Raw genomic sequence first — 18,103 nt, forward strand, 5'->3', positions numbered from 1 at the left:
TCTCCAGGAAAGCAGCCATGTGGCAGCAAGATGAGTAGGAGCGATTTCAGTGATTTGGGGTCTGTGTGTGGAATTGCTTGTTATTCGGTAGACGCAGTTGATCGGTGATTTTGTTCTTTAGGAAGCCTCAAGGTGTTACGAGTGGGAAGTATTCTACCTAGGCTGGTTTCTTGTGAAATCAGTTCGATGTGGGCAGTCTGTCAGGGAGACAGACCATCTCGAACTTCAGAGTTTGGATGAAGTAGATGTGATCAGGTTGCAAGGAATTCGTTCATCTTTGGGTTCTAAAACCCTGCGAGGGTTGGTTTCAGTTGCCTTGGGAAGGTTGTGGTATTCTCGGGTTTGTGGCGGTGTTGCTCAGGTTGTCTGGTATGACGAGGATATTAATGCATGATTTCAAGGACGAAATCTAATTTAAGTGGGGGAGAGTTGTAACGCACTGTTCCGAATTGAATTCTAGTCTGAGGCTGTGGGCCGAATTTTGGTCATCATGAGGAGTATGGCTCTAGAGAAGGTAAGATCTAGGCCCATTTGGGTGCGGGTGATGCATTAGGAGTGATTCGGGTGTTCGGTTTGTGTTTTGGAGCTTAGGGGTATTTCGGTAAAGTGTCAGTTCAGGCTTTTGTGGAAAATGGATTTTTGTTAGGAAGATCTAAAGGAATATATGAGTTGATAGATGTGTAGAGCTTCTCGTCACCTTTCCGTGGATATAAGGATCGTCGAAATCGGGCTTGTAACGAAGAAGTTATGACCTTCGGAAGTTTCGTGGTTTTCAGGCTTAGCCGAGTACACGGGGCGTACAAAAAGTGTATGCGGGGCGTACTAGTAAAGAAGGTAGTACGCCGGGCATACCTTGGAGTACGTTGGGCGTACTGACCAGGATGGTCGCGAAGGTTCTCAGGAGTACGCTGGGCGTACCATATGTACACTGGGTGTACTCCAGTCATATCAGAACCCTATTTTAGGGTCTTGGACCCTATTTAAGCTCCTTATCTCATAACCTAACCCTAATATCTTCAGCCTCCATCCCTCTAAACCCTAGAAATCGACCCTTAGCCTCCACGTGAGTGATTCTTGAGCTTTTTGGTGATTTAGTGGGTTTTTGGTGCTTATTGTGGAAGAAGGAGTTTCTTGAGGAAGCATTGTTTGGCTTGAAGCTTGTGGATCCAAGCCCTAATCGTATTTATCTAACTCCAGAAAGTATAAAATTTGGATCTTGGTGGCTTTCTCATGTGGATCTAGTTGGGTTATGACTTGTTATGTGTGGACCTTGAAGAAGAAGGAACTTGGTGATCAAGCTATGGTTGGAGTCAAGCTTCTAGATCCAGAACCTTCACCAATTTTGCAAGATTTTGGAGGTATAAAGTCTCAACCTTGTCAACTCTTTCATGTAGATCTACCATTGTGAGTTTTAGTTCATTTTGGTCCCAAGGATGGAACTTTATGGTTGAAATCTGATTCTTAGGCTTTGAGTTGCCACTCTCAGTGTTTAATGAGTCCCTAAGGTAGAAAGTTGCCATCTTGGAAGTCTTAATGGGCTCATGCATGATTTAAGACCATTTGCTTGAAAGTAGATTATCATTTTTGGAGTTTGAGCTTATGTGGGCCATGCAAAGTCGTCAAGTAAGCAACTTTATGGTTTAAGACGTTGAAAAGGACTTGGATCTGTGTTTGTAGCTTCTGGAGTAGAGTATTAAGCACTTAATGGGAAAATTGCTTAACAGGGTATTACGATGAGCGTACGTGCAGGTACGCCTAGCGTAAGCATCATTTGGCCTGTACGCTTAGCGTACATAGGAGTACGCCCAACGTACTCATCAGTTATGGGCTTATTGTGTTTTGGGCATCGGTTTGGGCCATGCAGTGGACTTTGGGCCTCTGGGCCTTAGTGGACCATCAGAAGTCAGATGTATTGGGCCGAGGATATGTTTGGGCTTAGGGTAAGGCCTATTAGAGGGATTGGGCCCAATTGAGCAAATTGGGCCATTAGTGGGCCACTAGTAGGCTTGGAAAGCCTACATAGTGTTGGGCTTTAGTATAAGGTCCATTAGAAAGATACGGGCCTAATTTGGAAAATTGGGCCATTGATGGTTTTGTAGACATTATAATGATGGTCTTTTGTTTTAGGTTTGGGCCTTAGTTTTGGATCATATTGGGGCAGGGGTAAAATGGTCATTTTACCCCATGCATGGATTCAGGATTATGGTATGGGACCCAATTGCTAACTGGGTATATTGATTGGTAGTGACAGTTCGGGAAGCTGGCAGGGCAGCAACTAAAGAATTCATGCGGGAAGCTTCTGCAGTGCGAGGTGAGTCTTCTCACCATACCAATGGGTCTAAGGCACCAAGGCCGGCCCATTTTATGTTATGTGGTACACTAGCTGTAGTAGAGATATGTGGTATGATTGTTAGCTTTATGCTAAGTGGTATGCTAGTAATTATATGATATGTGTTATGCTAGTTGTCTTTGTGATACTTGCATGGAACACCCCAGGGGGAGCCCGTGGCATTGGATGTAAGACCATGTGGGGTAGCCCATGGCTCTACTAGGTAAAGACCATGTGGGGTAGCCCATGGCATTGGATGTAAGACCATGTGGGGTAGCCCATGGCAGTCCTAGGTAAAGACCATGTGGGGTAGCCCATTGCATTGGATGTAAGACTATGTGGGGTAGCCCATGGCAGTCCTAGGTAATGACCATGTGGGGTAGCCCATGGCATTCTTGTAGGTTTATGCATGCATGGCTTATGTGGTATGTGTAGCTTTATAGCTAATATGATATGTGTTATGTGGATTGTGTGGGGTATGCTCTGGGAAACTCACTAAGCTTCGTGCTTACATGTTTGTTTATGGTTTCAGGTATCATCGTTTTGGGAAGTAAGGGCTCGGATTGATCGCAGTTCACACACCTATGATTTCCGCAATGAATGATTTTGGGATAAACTCTGATAAATGTTTTACTTATGGATAACTTGAAATGTTTGAGATAAATGGTATCAATGTTTTAGCTATACTAAAAATGAAATTATTACCCTTGATTTTTGGGTCGTTACAATACATTTGTTTTTGGGATGTAAGTTTTGTGAACACACACAATACTGTAAACCATGTATGTTGCAATCTTTAATGTAGGATGATGATGATGGCTATGTTTCATTTATATACATTGTTATGATATTAGAAGATGAAGTCATTCGCCCCCGGACGTTTCCGCCGTTCCGGTTTGGGGGTGTGACATGTAAATATGTTAAATATTTCTAGAAGTTCAGTGAAAGGGGAAATTCAGGGGGCTAATGTCATCAATGTGAAAATATGTTCCAATTTTCATGCACATAGATGTCCCAAAGGCATCATACACTTCCCACTTGTAAGGTCACACCTTATGATCTGATGAGTCAAACACTCAAACACTATCTGTCAGCGTCAGCATCAACTACATCGATAGCGCAAACGTATCCAGCTTCTCAGCATTAGCATATAGCGTAGTTATTATATGCAATATTTTGTATATTAGTTAATGATATAGATAAGTATAGAATAGATCATAGATACGGTATTTTTGTGATAAGATCGGTTCTTGGTATAGATTAGATGCAATCCCTTTAATCAAGGGATATACTTGTATATATTAGTTTATATACAACATTAGGGAAAACCCTAATGTTGTGAACACGGATTGGTGTAGTAATCGTCTTTGTGACAACCGTCTTATTTTTCCTTGGTGAAAGAAACAATTTGAAGAATTCTCTGTGTCTTTTAATTTCTTTTATTTATTTTTCATTGTTTAAGTTTCTTTTTAGTCTTTATACTTGAAGTGTATCCGATCGATACAAACCTTCAATTGGTATCAAAGAAGGTTTGTGATACACTCAAGTAATCATGTCGAATCCCAAATCCTTTGGTCTCAACAAAATTCCTCCCTTTGATGAACACAATATCGCTATATGGAAAACGAAGGCAATAGTTTTTCTTGAAACCATTGACCATGAGATGATAAATATTTTTGAAAAAGGTCTCCATGTTCCTATGTACCAACCCATGGTCAACAACGCTCCCGTTGGCCCTTTAAAGCAAAAGTCACAGACGAGTTATGATGACGATGGCATAAGAATGCTTAGTCTTGATGTAAAAGGCAAGGCTACTATTGGAAACTCCCTTCCATACCACATGTATCATCTCGTACAGAATTGTGAATCAGCCCAAGAGATGATGGACACGCTGACAGTGGCTTATGAAGAAACTATGGAAGTCCAGGCTACGAACATCAATAACCATAATTGGAGATATGAGCATCTTTTTGCTCAACATGGTGAGTCTCTTACCCAAACTTCAATTGGTTTAACTGTTTGGTTAATGATATGCCCAGGTTGGGAATTGTCCTGCACTCATCTCAGTTGGTTCTGAAGTTTCTCGATTCTCTTGGGAATGGGTGGGAATATCACGCTGATGTTCTTAAGAATGGAGAGAAGATTGATTCCATGGATCTGGATTCCTTGTTCGATAATCTACGAAATTATGAAGAGTCCAAAGCTCTTTGTAAAGAAATCATGAAGGGATCGAATAAAGAAATGTATGTTGCAATGGTGTCTCGAAAGGAAGCAATGAAGCACATCATCGACTCAGATAACTCAGATCAGGGTGAAGAGAATGACGAAGATCTCACTGATGAGCTTGTTGCCAGCATTGCACTTACCGTCAAGCGCTACGACGAAAGTAGAGCAAATGGAGTTAGAATAGCTATGTTCAAGGGAAGAAGTTCAACAAGGAGATCCACTTCTGAGCAGAAAAACTCAGGTAATTGCTTTAATTGTTGAAGCCCTGATCATTATGCCAGGGATTGCAATGAGAAGAAAGAAGCCCAGAGCCCTGAGAACTATGAAGTCTTGTACAAGAAGCTGGTGGCTCATATGAAGAAGGAAACTTTTCTCTGCCTAAAGCCTTCATTGCAAGATAAGAGGATCATGAAGAATGGGTAGAAGAAGAGAAGACTTCCGAAGATGAAGTGTTAAATGTCAAAGGTCTTATGGTTGTTATAAATAATTCCCTTGATGGCATATGTGACACTGATAGTTCTCATGCTGATGCCGGACCAAGTACAAATCTAGGACAAACTTGGTACCTAGATAGTGAAAGCTCTAGACACGTGACCGGTTACAAATCCATCCTAAAAGTTTTGCAAAGAAGGATGGTCCAATGGTAACCTTTGGTAACAATAGTGGAAGAGCTGTTACAAGCGTTGGAACTTTTGAATGCAGAACGATTAAGCTGGAGGATGTGTTTTGTGTAGAAGGTATGAAAGGAAACTTTATCTCTATCAGTCAAATTTGTGATGCTCATTACAAAGTTTTCTTCAACCGTTATGATGGAAAAGTGTTTGATTCTGAAAACAAAATCGTGCTTTCTTCTCCTAGGGAGAACGATATTTACATGGTTTGATTTATTTGTTTAAACATTAATACTTTATTTTTTTGTGTATTTTCTACTCTTAAATTTGCTACAATTTTTAATTTATTTTTGGTTTGTTTGCATTAAAAAATCTCTTCTATACTTTACCAAAGGAGTATACATTGTACATACACATTTTTCTACTAACACTGCCAATGTTCCTTCTTCTGTTTCCTCTGTATGTGTTAGGACCTTCCGTTCTCCTATAAACATTGATCTTAACTGATTAAGATCAGTATGTCACTTCTTGAATTCATCATCCTCCATTGTAAGAGCTAACTGACGCTGACTCTGCATCTTTTCTTCAACAACATCAGTCCTCTCATTGACGCTGATGCACACGCTGATTGACATGTTGCTTTATGCTGATGAGACCAGATGGGGATAACTGTGCCACCATATGTTCTTCTAGGCACATATATATTCTATCTTGAACAACCTATTTCTGTTTCAATGGGATGAGATGAAGTTAGGTGACATGACACAACTAATTTCCAAAGACACTGTCACTACAACTTCATTACGTCAAAGATCCGAAGGCGTCTTCAACAAAATAGTGATCCTATCTTCTCCTCCTTCATGGATCTCAATGTGTGGAACCTTCGAGTTTTGTCTTGGTGACTCATAAATCAAAGGTTACAAATATTGGATCCTTCTAACTCGTTGGTTACAAAGACCGGTTCATGTTCTTTTTTTGTTCTTGGTGAACATGAAGCTTGGAATCAATCTACAGAACCTAAATGATTAAAGGCATTCTCTCTCCTTGTTTACTAAGAATTGTATTGTTTTTGTGTGATATGGTTGATCTTGTTTGTTCTCTTTTGTAGCCAAAATTCAAGGAGTAGATATCTCGGAAAATGGAAGTGTATTTATGACCATTCTATTCCAAAGATTTGATGGATCGAGTCTTTATCACCTTTCTGAAAAATCTACACATATTTTGCTGTTTAAACCATTTTCTTGTTTGACTAACTCTTTTGTTTGTATTCTTATATTGTTTATTATTTTGTACCATTTTTTAAAGGGAATATGACGGTGGCAATTCTAATCCTAGTAGGCAACTTTTGAGACATCATCATTCCTAGAAGCATGCTGTTGTATGTTACTAAATCTCTCTAAGATTCTCATCAGCGAGACCATCCGCTAAGAACATTTAGTCACCCACTCACGCTGACTGTCTAGCATTGTCTATACTTTCAAAGTAAGATTGCTTGGTCCTAATTAGAAAAATTATTGTAAGGCTTGGGTGTTTATTTTATTGGTTAATCATGTCTCGCCTGATTGCATAGTCATCAACGTAAGAGATACTTGTCTCATGTTGTGTTGAAACATTGAGCTAAACCCAATGGCTTACCCTGATTGCATAGTCATCAACGTAAGAGATACTTTTCTGGTCCTTAGATGACAAATGGTTGTTCATGTCCCTGACCTCCTAGTTTGAGGTATGACATGGTACCATTATGAATTAACGACGAATGTTTAATTCTAGATTGCAACTTATTCTATGATACAGAAGCTTAAAACACTTCTTGTTGATGAGTTAAACTTTAGTGATTCACGCTGATTTCACCTCAGCATAACTGAAACAATCCAGTCTCTCCTTTATCTTCTTAATAAAACTTGATGATTCACTGTGTAAAACCAAACACTAATAAAAGTTTGAAAATCTGTGTTGATGGGTATATCATTGTACGTGATATATTACACGCACCTATCCACACTTGCCACTTTTCTTTAATAAAAGAAATTTATGATTCAACATATGAAACCATGTGCTGATGAGATCTCGCAATACTATGTTGATGAATGATAGATTAAACCCACACTATTAGGAAACATCACAAACTTAATATTTCAAGGCACTCGCTGATCACTTATGTTAATGTTCATTACCGCTGATGACAGGTCACCTGTTTTAACGGTAACATTTTGGATGACGAGTGATAGATCCTCCATTATCTTGGGATATGATATTTTTACGGCAAACTTATCTTCACTCATGATTATGTAAAAAGAAAGAAACTTTGTGGGTATAAATTGGGGATTCTTCATCATAGGTCACTTTTATCAACAAGTCAAGTGGTTAACCTCTCTTTCTAAAAAAGACTCCAAATCGTCATTTTCCTCAAAGCTTTCAGCATGTCAAAGCCCTTGTACGATTTTCCTCCTAACGCTAATGTGATCAAAGGTCCCCATGCTTCTGATTCTACCATTATCATTGAATCGACAAAGGTGACATTCTCAGATGAAATCCCATAACAATTTGTAAACTCAGGAATCGAAGATTTTGTCAACTATGTCAAGAGCGATCCTCTTTAATATGCATTCTGTGATTTCCCGGACCCTTTCTACCCTAAAAAATTATGTAAGCTTTACTATATATGCTGTATTGATACTGTTTCTAGAACCATCACTAGAACCATTGGAGATGGACAAGATAGGGTTACCATTGATGTGGAATCCTTCCGAACTACTCTTCGTCTTCCAAGATTTGAAAGTTACTCTGAAACTCCCTATGAAGAAAGTTGCAAATCTATTCGTGAAAAATTAGGGTATAAATTTAATATTCCAGGCCTCATTTGTGATCCATACAAGAACACTCTTTGTCAGTGTTTTAGTGTAGGGTGGAAGTACTTGACAAGTGTGACTAGAAAATGTCATGGTCACCAGACTGGAAGTTTAGATCAATTGAATCTCTTTGAGCAAAGGATATTATATTCTATTATTTACAACAAGAAACTAAACTTTGCTCTACTTTTTGTTGATCAAATGGTTGACTACATTTCTGGGAACAAGAAGCCATTGGATGTTCCTTATCCTCGTTGGCTTGGTTTGATGTTGTATAAAAAAGAAGGCTATGTTAAAAGTTATGGGATTACCATTCCAAGTCCTAACCTCTCCTCAAAAATCATTAATTATGTTTCATCTCAGGGTGATTTTCCTATTACTACAAGGATGCAAAAGTGGATTGAAAAGCCCTATGCAGTTAAATCCTCAGACTCTAAAGAGGATGATGATAATGATCATGCTGGTAATGAAGAAGATAGTGATGATGAGGATGATGATAATGATGATGCTGGTGATGAAGAAGTCAATGGCGATGATTTAGAAGCTGGTAATAAAGATGAAGAAGAATCAGTAGCTGATATAGGAGAAGATTTCACTCAGAAAATGAACTATCCTCCAAGGTTGAACAAGCACATTCATTTTTCAACTACATATTCATCCTCTTCCTCTGATGGTGATGCTGCACAACGTGGGTTAACCCCTCAGATTATGGAAACTACTGAGGCAATGATTCAAGATGTCAATTCTCCAAAGCCATCGTCTCCTTATCCTCAAGTTGAGACTGTTTCTTTCATGATTGTTGTCTTTCATCAAGATAATCAGGGAGAATCCAGCTCCAGCTTTGAAAATGCTGTGCTTTCTCAACTTTCCTTACTTGTGCAGATAACTTAGTCAATGAATAAAAGGTTGACTAAAGTTGAAAGGGGTATGGGTACAATGAAGAGACTTATGACCTTGAATGATGATTATGATATGGTTATTGATGAAACTCCACCAAATTCTCCAAGAAATAACCCTCCTCCTCCTCCACCCCCATCAGCAAATCCCCTTCCACCACCTCGTCCACCATCTAACCCTCTTCCTAAAACTCCATCACCACCTCCTAACTCTCCTCCCCAATCTGATGCTGCCAAAAAAGGGGAGAATAATCATGGGGATCCTCAACCAATGCAAATGTAGGTGATGATTGTACAAACTCCATCTCAGCCTGAGATGACTGCAAGGGTTAAAGTTGAAGCTGATCCTCAAAATCAGATTGTTGTGCTGATATTACAGATGTTGATGCTACATCTGATCAGCCCATTCCATACACTGGTGACAAATCAGAACCCAATGACTATGAAGGGTTTCTTGATCTTGGTTGCATACAACAAGCTGCTGTTCCTGCTGTTCCCTTAAATGTTGTCTATCCTAGTTCTTTCCTTGAGGGGGAGATTTTTCAAGAGGTTCCTCAAGGAACTAATAGTGATATTGACTCTGACAATGATCAGCTCAATCCTCGAAAGAGGAAGGCTTCCTTCTCAGTGGGAGCTTATGACGCTGAAGCGGGAAGCTCTTCTGCTGCTGCTGGAGATCTTTCAGCGTCTCCTCCTAAAAAGAAAAGCAAACTCATCTTTGATCTAAATGAGTTAGCAAAAACATGGAATTTACCCATTGAGAAAGTTAGAGAAATAATGGTAGAATATAATGATGTTGTTCGTCAAAAGAAAGAAGAAAGAAAAGCAGAACGTATGTATACAAAACTTGCCCAAGCTTGTGCCTCCGCTGATGAGAATGAAAATATTCAAAGCATTGATAATCAAGTCAAGAAAATTGTCAATAATAATGTGGGGAAACAACACATTGTTTCAGACCTGAATGACCGGATTGATAGGAAAAAGTTTGGAGATGTTCTTACTCGCAGGTCAAAGCTTAGTCCTATCATCAAAGTGAGATGTACCAAAATGAGGAATGATTCACTGAAGCTTCACTTGGTTAGAAAGAAAACATAATATGAATACACTGAAGTTGTTTATGTTGGATAAGGTGTCTAAGTCCATAACTTATTTGGTATATACTTGACCCGACCCGGCATGGTCCATTTGGGTTGCACTTCACCCGAACTAGTTATGGATAATTTTATGAGAGTTGTATACTTACGATTTATTAATATATTATAAGTTATAATATATCAATATAAAGTCATGTTACTTAATTAGTTTTAATCTTGAATTAATTATGAATTAATTTAGTGATTAAAAGGAAGACTAATTAAATCATGGGCTATTATATTTATATGGTGTGGGCTAACACTCATTTGGAATGGGCTAAGCTTATATGGAAGTCCATGGATGATCCATGGAGCTTTTACCCATGGACCCTTGGAAGAGGAAAAGACATGGGTTATTAGGGTTTCACCCTAACCATGTACACTATATAAACAAGCTTATGTTGCATGAAAAAGACACTAATGTGTGTGTAAGTGTGGTGGCCAAAATCAAGAGTTAGTATACTCTCTCATACATTTTCCAAGTTTGTGGTGATTTGTGATTTCCATTTGAGGCATTCACATTATTGGTGCTTGGCTCTCAAACTCCAAGGAATCAACAATCAACAAAAGGTATGTAATTCATCTAGTTCTTTTATGGTTAAAAGTACCCCATGCCATGCTAGATAGGTTATAAACCTTGGAAAATAATATTTTGCATGTATCTTAGACAAACATAGATCCAAGGTTTAACAGGGTTGCATGTACACTTAGGAAGTGTTAGAATGCTCAAAACCCAACAGTGGTATCAGAGCCTAGGCTTGTTTGTTTGATACTTGATGCAAAATAGTGAAAAAAAGTCGAATTTTTGCTGTCTGCCTGATGAACTCGCCGAGTCCATGGGGGGACTCGCCGAGTTCATGAGTAAACTCATCCTACTCGGCGAGTAGGTTCGTGCACTCGGCGAGTAGGAGCCTCAGAATGCAGATTTTCGACTTTTGCTGCTGGAAATGGACTAGAAACATTACCCTAAACTGTTTTGGTGTTTTAAAACTTGTTTTAGTTGGTGTAATGGTTTTTCTAATCCATTTACAATAGCTTACATCAAAATTTCATGCTTTGTATGTGTTCATATAATTCTTGAAACTTTGATGATCATGTTCATGTTCTTATGAATTTAGAAGATGATAGGAATTATTTGCTGAATTGTTTAGGATTAATTCTTGATCATTTATGTGTTTTAATGGAGTCCATAATTTGTCCTCAAGTTGTGGATATCCAAGGGTCACTTCTTTTAAACACATACTTAAAACACATAAGTTACATGGAAATGAAGAGTCTTCATTTTTATGAACCTTTAATTCATAAGTTTTGAAATGAAAAGTTTTGAATAGTTTCAAAACTTGTCCTCAAGTTTTGGAATTTGTAAAGTTACACACACTTTAATATACTTTAATTCCAAACCCTTAGAGTTTTAAAAGTTAAAATTCAACCCTTATACTATTTATAACATTAATGGTTAATTATTATATATATGTATAAGATCAAAGTCGTCTTACCGCTAGTACGCCTCATTCACGAAGCCAGTCTATAAGGTGGGTATAAGGTTGTTGCCTATAAAATGGCAACTTAATGGGTGTCCACTCTCACCCACCGCTTGCTTGACTGGTAGAGGGTCGTTAGCCAAACGGGTAGGACAAGGACTTATAAATTCTCATTAAAAGTATAATGAATATTATAAAGTAACTAAACCTTTTATAAATTCCCAATCTTAGTTACTTTAGGAAAATGTGAATATGGTGCTAACCCATGAAATTCACACTTTGTACCTTACCAAGTCGTTGGTGGAGCGTGTGTGGTTAACCGGCACACTAACTTGGACTAGTAAGGATCACGAAGGGTGACTTAATGTTTATCATAGATCGGTGGAGCGTGTGTGGTTAACCGGCACATTGATTAGGTGATAATATTAAGGGTACCAAGTGAATTTGCATGGTTATTCACACCTTGTTTTGTGATCCTCGGCATCCCAGTCACAAAACTTGAAGGGCACAATCGAGATTGAAACATGCCATTGAAAAGTTCAATGAATCTCAAAAGAATCTAGGAATTTCAAAAACCAATTAAACCTAATAATTCATTTCGTTTTCATGGTGGAAATTGGTGAATCGTCATTCACCTACCTTCAAATATATTATAGCTTAGATTACGGCATCCCTCTTCTAAGTTATAATATATTGTGTTGGATCCTAGCCTTAATATTACATTTGGGTGTATTATTAAGGATTCGATATATCTAATCTAAACTTGTTTTCTTCTTTTCAGATGTCTTCCAACAACAAAGCTTCAGGCTCTAACCCTACTGGCTCCTTTTCCCTCATGAACCTTTGTGGGAGGGTCATCTTTGATGGTTCCAACTTCATAGATTGGATCCGGAACATCAGGATGGTTACTCGTTACGAGGACAAGGAATATGTCCTCGATAAGGAGCTAAAGGAGCTTGATGAGTCCACTGCTACTCCTGAGGAGGTCGCTGAGTATCAGGCACATGAAAGAGATGCCACCAAGGTGGCATGCATCATGATGGCCACCATGACAGCTGAACTCCAAAAGTCCTATGAGGACTATTACCCTTTTGAGATGCATCAGGATCTGATGGAAAGGTACCATCAGAGTGCTCGTCAAGAGCGGTATGAAATAATCTCCTCCATGATCACTACCCGTATGAAGGATAGCGAACCAATCACGAGCCACATGCAGAAAATGCAAAGGTATGTGGACCGTCTAATGAAACTGAATGTGAACTTCCCTGAAGAGTTGGCAATTGATATCATTTTGCACTCCTTGCCATCGTGTTATGATCAATTTCGTATGACATACCACATGAACAAGGAGGAAGTCACACTCAGTAAGCTTCAAGGACTTCTGAAGACTGCCGAAAGTGGTCTTAAGAGTAAGTCGGTTGCTACTCCTACTCCTACTACTACCCCTGTTTTGGCTATCGGGCAAGGCAAAGGGAAGAAGAGGAAGCACCCTTCGAAGGGTACCAAGGGAAAGTCCCTTGAAGGCTCCTCATCTGGAACCAAAGGTGGTTCTATCACTCCTTCTGCCATCCCTAAGGATGCTGAATGCTTCTACTGTCAAAATAAGGGGCACTGGAAGCGAAACTGCCCAAAGTACTTGCAGGATGTCAAGGATGGGAAAGTGAAACCATCCCATGCAGGTATTTACACTATATTGTCTAATAACTCACCATATTCTAATTCTTGGGTTCTTGATACAGGTTGTGGTATTCACATCTGTTGTGACTTGCAGGGCCTAAGAAGAAGTGAGGATGTGGAGCACGGAAAGATAAACTTAATCATGGGGAACAAGAAGGTTGCACCTGTTACCAAGATTGGAGTTTATACTTTGTTGCTAGATAGTGGGTTAAAGTTAGATTTGAATAAATGTGTGTACTCGTCTGAAATGGCGAGGAATATTATTTCCTTTCATGCTTTGTACAAACAAGGTTTTACCTTTTCTTTTGATAATGAAGTTGGCAGTATTAATGCTTTCTTTAATAATGTTCTTTATTTTAAAGCATTACCTTGTGATGGTGTGTATGAAGCTGTATCGGTTGTAGATAATTTAGGAAATAATGTATTATGTATTGATTCTTCTACTAGCTTGAATAAAGCATCTTTGTGGCATTGTCGTCTTGGACATGTAAGCAAGAAACGCATAGGCCAGCTCCAAAAGGATGGAGTCTTGGAGTCGTTCGACCTCAAGTCGGATGATAGTTGTGAGTCTTGTCTACTTGGAAAAATGAAAAAATCACCCTTCACTGGTACTTGTGCAAGGGGTGAGGGTTTGTTGGACCTTATACATACTGATGTATGTGGACCATTCAAAACCGCCACAAGGGATGCTAATCGCTATTATGTGACTTTAATGATGATTTTAGTAGATACGGTTATGTCTACTTAATCAAACATAAGTCAGAAACTTTTGAAAGGTTAGAGCTTAAACAGGAAGTAGAAAATCAATTGGGCAGGAACATTAAGATGCTTCGATCCGATCGAGGTGGTGAGTATCTTAGTACTGAGTTCCTCGACTATCTTAAGGAGTGTGGGATTGTCTCACAATTGACACCTCCCAGGACACCACAGCTGAATGGTGTAGCTGAGAGGCGCAATCGAACTTTGTTGGACATGGTTCGCTCTATGATGAGTCGAGCTTCACTACCAATCTCTTTTTGGGGGTATGCCTTAGAGACTGCCGCCCACATCCTTAATCTAGTCCCTACAAAGAAGGTTGCCAAAACACCTCATGAAATGTGGACTGGGAAAGTTCCCAATTTGGACCATATCAAGATTTGGGGTTGCGAGGCTTTCGTGAGGCGCGAAACTCATGACAAGCTCGAACCTCGAAGTGAAAGGTGTATTTTCATCGGCTACCCACAAAAATCCTTTGGTTACCTCTTCTACAGACCCAGTGAGGATGTGGTCTTTGTGGCTAGGAGAGGGGTCTTTCGAGAGAGAGAATTTATAAACCAAGGAGACAGTGGGAGGCAAATTGACCTTGAAGAAATTCAAGACTCAATTGGTGAAGGAACCTCAGACACTAGCAATCAACTTGAGGAGGAAATTCCTGTTGATCCAGCTGATGAGTCTATACTTCCGAGGCGTTCCATAAGGGTTAGGAACACACCTGAGTTTTATTATGGATTTCATATTACTACGGAAGGTGATACATTTATCAGTGACAGTACACTGGTAAATCTGGATGAACCTAACAGTGTTAAGGAAGCCATGGCAGGCCCAGAGTCTGCTAAATGGAAGGAGGCTATGGACAGCGAGACACAGTCCATGTATGACAATCAAGTTTGGAACTTGGTTGACCATGTACCAGGCCGTAAGACAGTCGGGTGCAAATGGATCTTCAAGAAGAAGACCGACATGGATGGGAAGGTGCACACTTATAAGGCTCGACTGGTTGCGAAGGGGTTTACTCAGACTCAGGGTATTGATTATGATGAAACCTTTTCACCAGTAGCAAAGATTAAGTCTATTAGGGTTATGCTAGCCATTGCTGCATTTCATGATTATGAAATATGGCAAATGGATGTCAAAACCGCTTTCCTTAACGGAAAGTTGGCTGAGGATGTTTACATGAATCAGCCAGAAGGTTTTGTCAGTACAGAGTACCCCAATAGAGTGTGCAAGCTTGAGAAATCCATTTATGGATTGAAACAAGCATCTCGAAGTTGGAATCTTTGTTTCGATGAGAAGGTCAAAGAGTTTGGTTTCTCAAGAAGTGAAGATGAGTCCTGCGTATATGTCAGAGCTAGTGGGAGTATAGTTAGTTTTTTGGTACTGTATGTGGATGACATACTACTCATAGGAAATGACATCCCAACCTTGCAGGATGTTAAGTCCTGGTTTGGGAAGTGCTTTGCTATGAAGGACCTTGGAGAAGCTACCTATATCCTAGGGATAAGGATATTAAGAGAAAGGAGTAAAAGACTAATTGGACTTAGTCAGAGTATCTACTTGGATAAGGTGTTGAAAAGGTTCAACATGCAGAATTCCAAGAAAGGAGAATTACCGATCCAAAGCAATGTCAAACTGAGCAAGGCTCAGATCCCGAGTACAGAAGATGAGATAGCTGAGATGAGTCGATTACCTTATGCTTCCGCTGTTGGTTCGATCATGTATGCTATGACTTGTACCCGTCCTGATGTGGCCTTCGCTTTGAGCATGGTCAGCAGATATCAGGGGAACCCTGGCAAGGCTCATTGGACTGCGGTAAAGAATATTCTCAAGTACCTGCGGAGGACTAAGGATTGGATCCTTACCCTTGGTGGGAGTGATGACTTGAGAGTAGTAGGGTATAGTGATGCTAGCTTTCAGACTGATAGGGATAACTTCCGCTCTCAGTCGGGCTGGGTCTTTACCTTAAATGGAGGGGCAATCACTTGGAAGAGTTCCAAACAGGAGACTGTAGCTGATTCGACTTGTGAATCAGAGTACATAGCAGCGAGTGAAGCGGCAAAGGAGGCGATATGGCTGAGGAACTTCATCGGAGACCTTGGAGTTGTACCAGCTATTAAGGAGCCCATGGAGATTTTCTGTGACAGCAATAGTGTTGTTGCCTTAGCCAAGGAACCAAGAGATCATGGCAGATCCCGACACAGTGACAGAAAATATCACTTCATAAGACACAAGATAGAAGAGGGACTCCTCGTGGCAAAGAGGGTATCGTCAGATAAGAACCCTGCGGATCCCCTTACGAAGGGACTGACGAGGGTGAAGCATTTGCAGCATGCGAGGCGCATCGGGCTGAGGGACGATATTAGTTTTACAGATTAGATAGCCTTTTCTGAAACTTGTAAAATGTAATCGACGTTTGATGATGAATAAAATTTGTGATTTATTTATGAGTAAAGTGTTGCTATCATTGTCAATTATTTACTATTGTTTCAGTTTTGCATGTTTTGACTTCCAGAATAATTAATTTATTCAAACTCTCCACAGTCGGTCATATGTCGGAAGTAGGTATGAATCAAGACTGTCATGAATTGGGATTGTAGATGACTAAAGGTGTTTAGCCATAGCAATGGTTGCTACAACATTCATGAGTACTCATAAGTTATGAGTATTGGAATAAACCCACGCTCACTTGTATCACTTCATGGAATTTAGCTCGAGTGATCGTGAGACGGTAATATCATATAAGTCTTCAAACTTAGAGATATGAGTTGTTACCTATGAGTTGGTTGTGCATTGATTGCACGTAAACGCATCAGTAACTTGATGTTATAAAACGTGCCTTTGTGTGCAATTCAATAAGTAGTAGAACAAGCATATGAGTCGAAGTTTATCTGTTCCTTCTAGAAATAGAAGCGATATCTGGGCCCCTCGATGATTTTGTGTTGACCCATGTACCGGGCCCGGTCAGAACTAAATTGATGTGTTCAGTTAAGTTCTTTGTCAAACAAATCGGAAATCGAGAAACAACTGCTAGACAATAAGTAAGACATTGTTCCATGTATTTGTCCGGCTGATATCATGAGAGCAGAGGATTATATGATCACTTATCTAAAATGGCGCTTCATAGTTCAACAGAGTTTTCGAGAGCTACGATTGCCGGTTGGTTCCTGAAGTAATATAGGCAAATACAGTTATTAGACTTATCCAAGTGGGAGTCTGTTGGATAAGGTGTCTAAGTCCATAACTTATTTGGTATATACTTGACTCGACCCGACATGGTCCATTTGGGTTGCACTTCACCCGAACTAGTTATGGATAATTTTATGAGAGTTGTATACTTACGATTTATTAATATATTATAAGTTATAATATATTAATATAAAGTCATGTTACTTAATTAGTTTTAATCTTGAATTAATTATGAATTAATTTAGTGATTAAAAGGAAGACTAATTAAATCATGGGCTATTATATTTATATGGTGTGGGCTAACACTCATTTGGAATGGGCTAAGCTTATATGGAAGTCCATGGATGATCCATGGAGCTTTTACCCATGGATCCTTGGAAGAGGAAAAAACATGGGTTATTAGGGTTTCACCCTAACCATGTACACTATATAAACAAGCTTATGTTGCATGAAAAAGACACTAATGTGTGTGTAAGTGTGGTGGCCAAAATCAAGAGTTAGTATACTCTCTCATACATTTTCCAAGTTTGTGGTGATTTGTGATTTCCATTTGAGGCATTCACATTATTGGTGCTTGGCTCTCAAACTCCAAGGAATCAACAATCAACAAAAGGTATGTAATTCATCTAGTTATTTTATGGTTAAAAGTACCCCATGCCATGCTAGATAGGTTATAAACCTTGGAAAATAATATTTTGCATGTATCTTAGACAAACATAGATCCAAGGTTTAATAGGGTTGCATGTACACTTAGGAAGTGTTAGAATGCTCAAAACCCAACAGTTTATACTCGTGAGCTGGTCAAACTTGGCTACAACGAGTGGATGCAAATTCAAGGAATTATCGACAAACACAAGGGTGTTCAGCTTAAGAAGTGAAGTTGGCAATACGACAACTACTCAAAAAAGTAAAGAAGCTGAATCTTATGTCACCAGTTGCTCCATTATCAGCTGGCCAAT

Source organism: Lactuca virosa, chromosome 4 (assembly GCF_052849685.1).
Source record: "Lactuca virosa cultivar CGN04683 chromosome 4, Lactuca_virosa_CGN04683_v6, whole genome shotgun sequence".
Classification (NCBI taxonomy): Eukaryota; Viridiplantae; Streptophyta; class Magnoliopsida; order Asterales; family Asteraceae; genus Lactuca; species Lactuca virosa.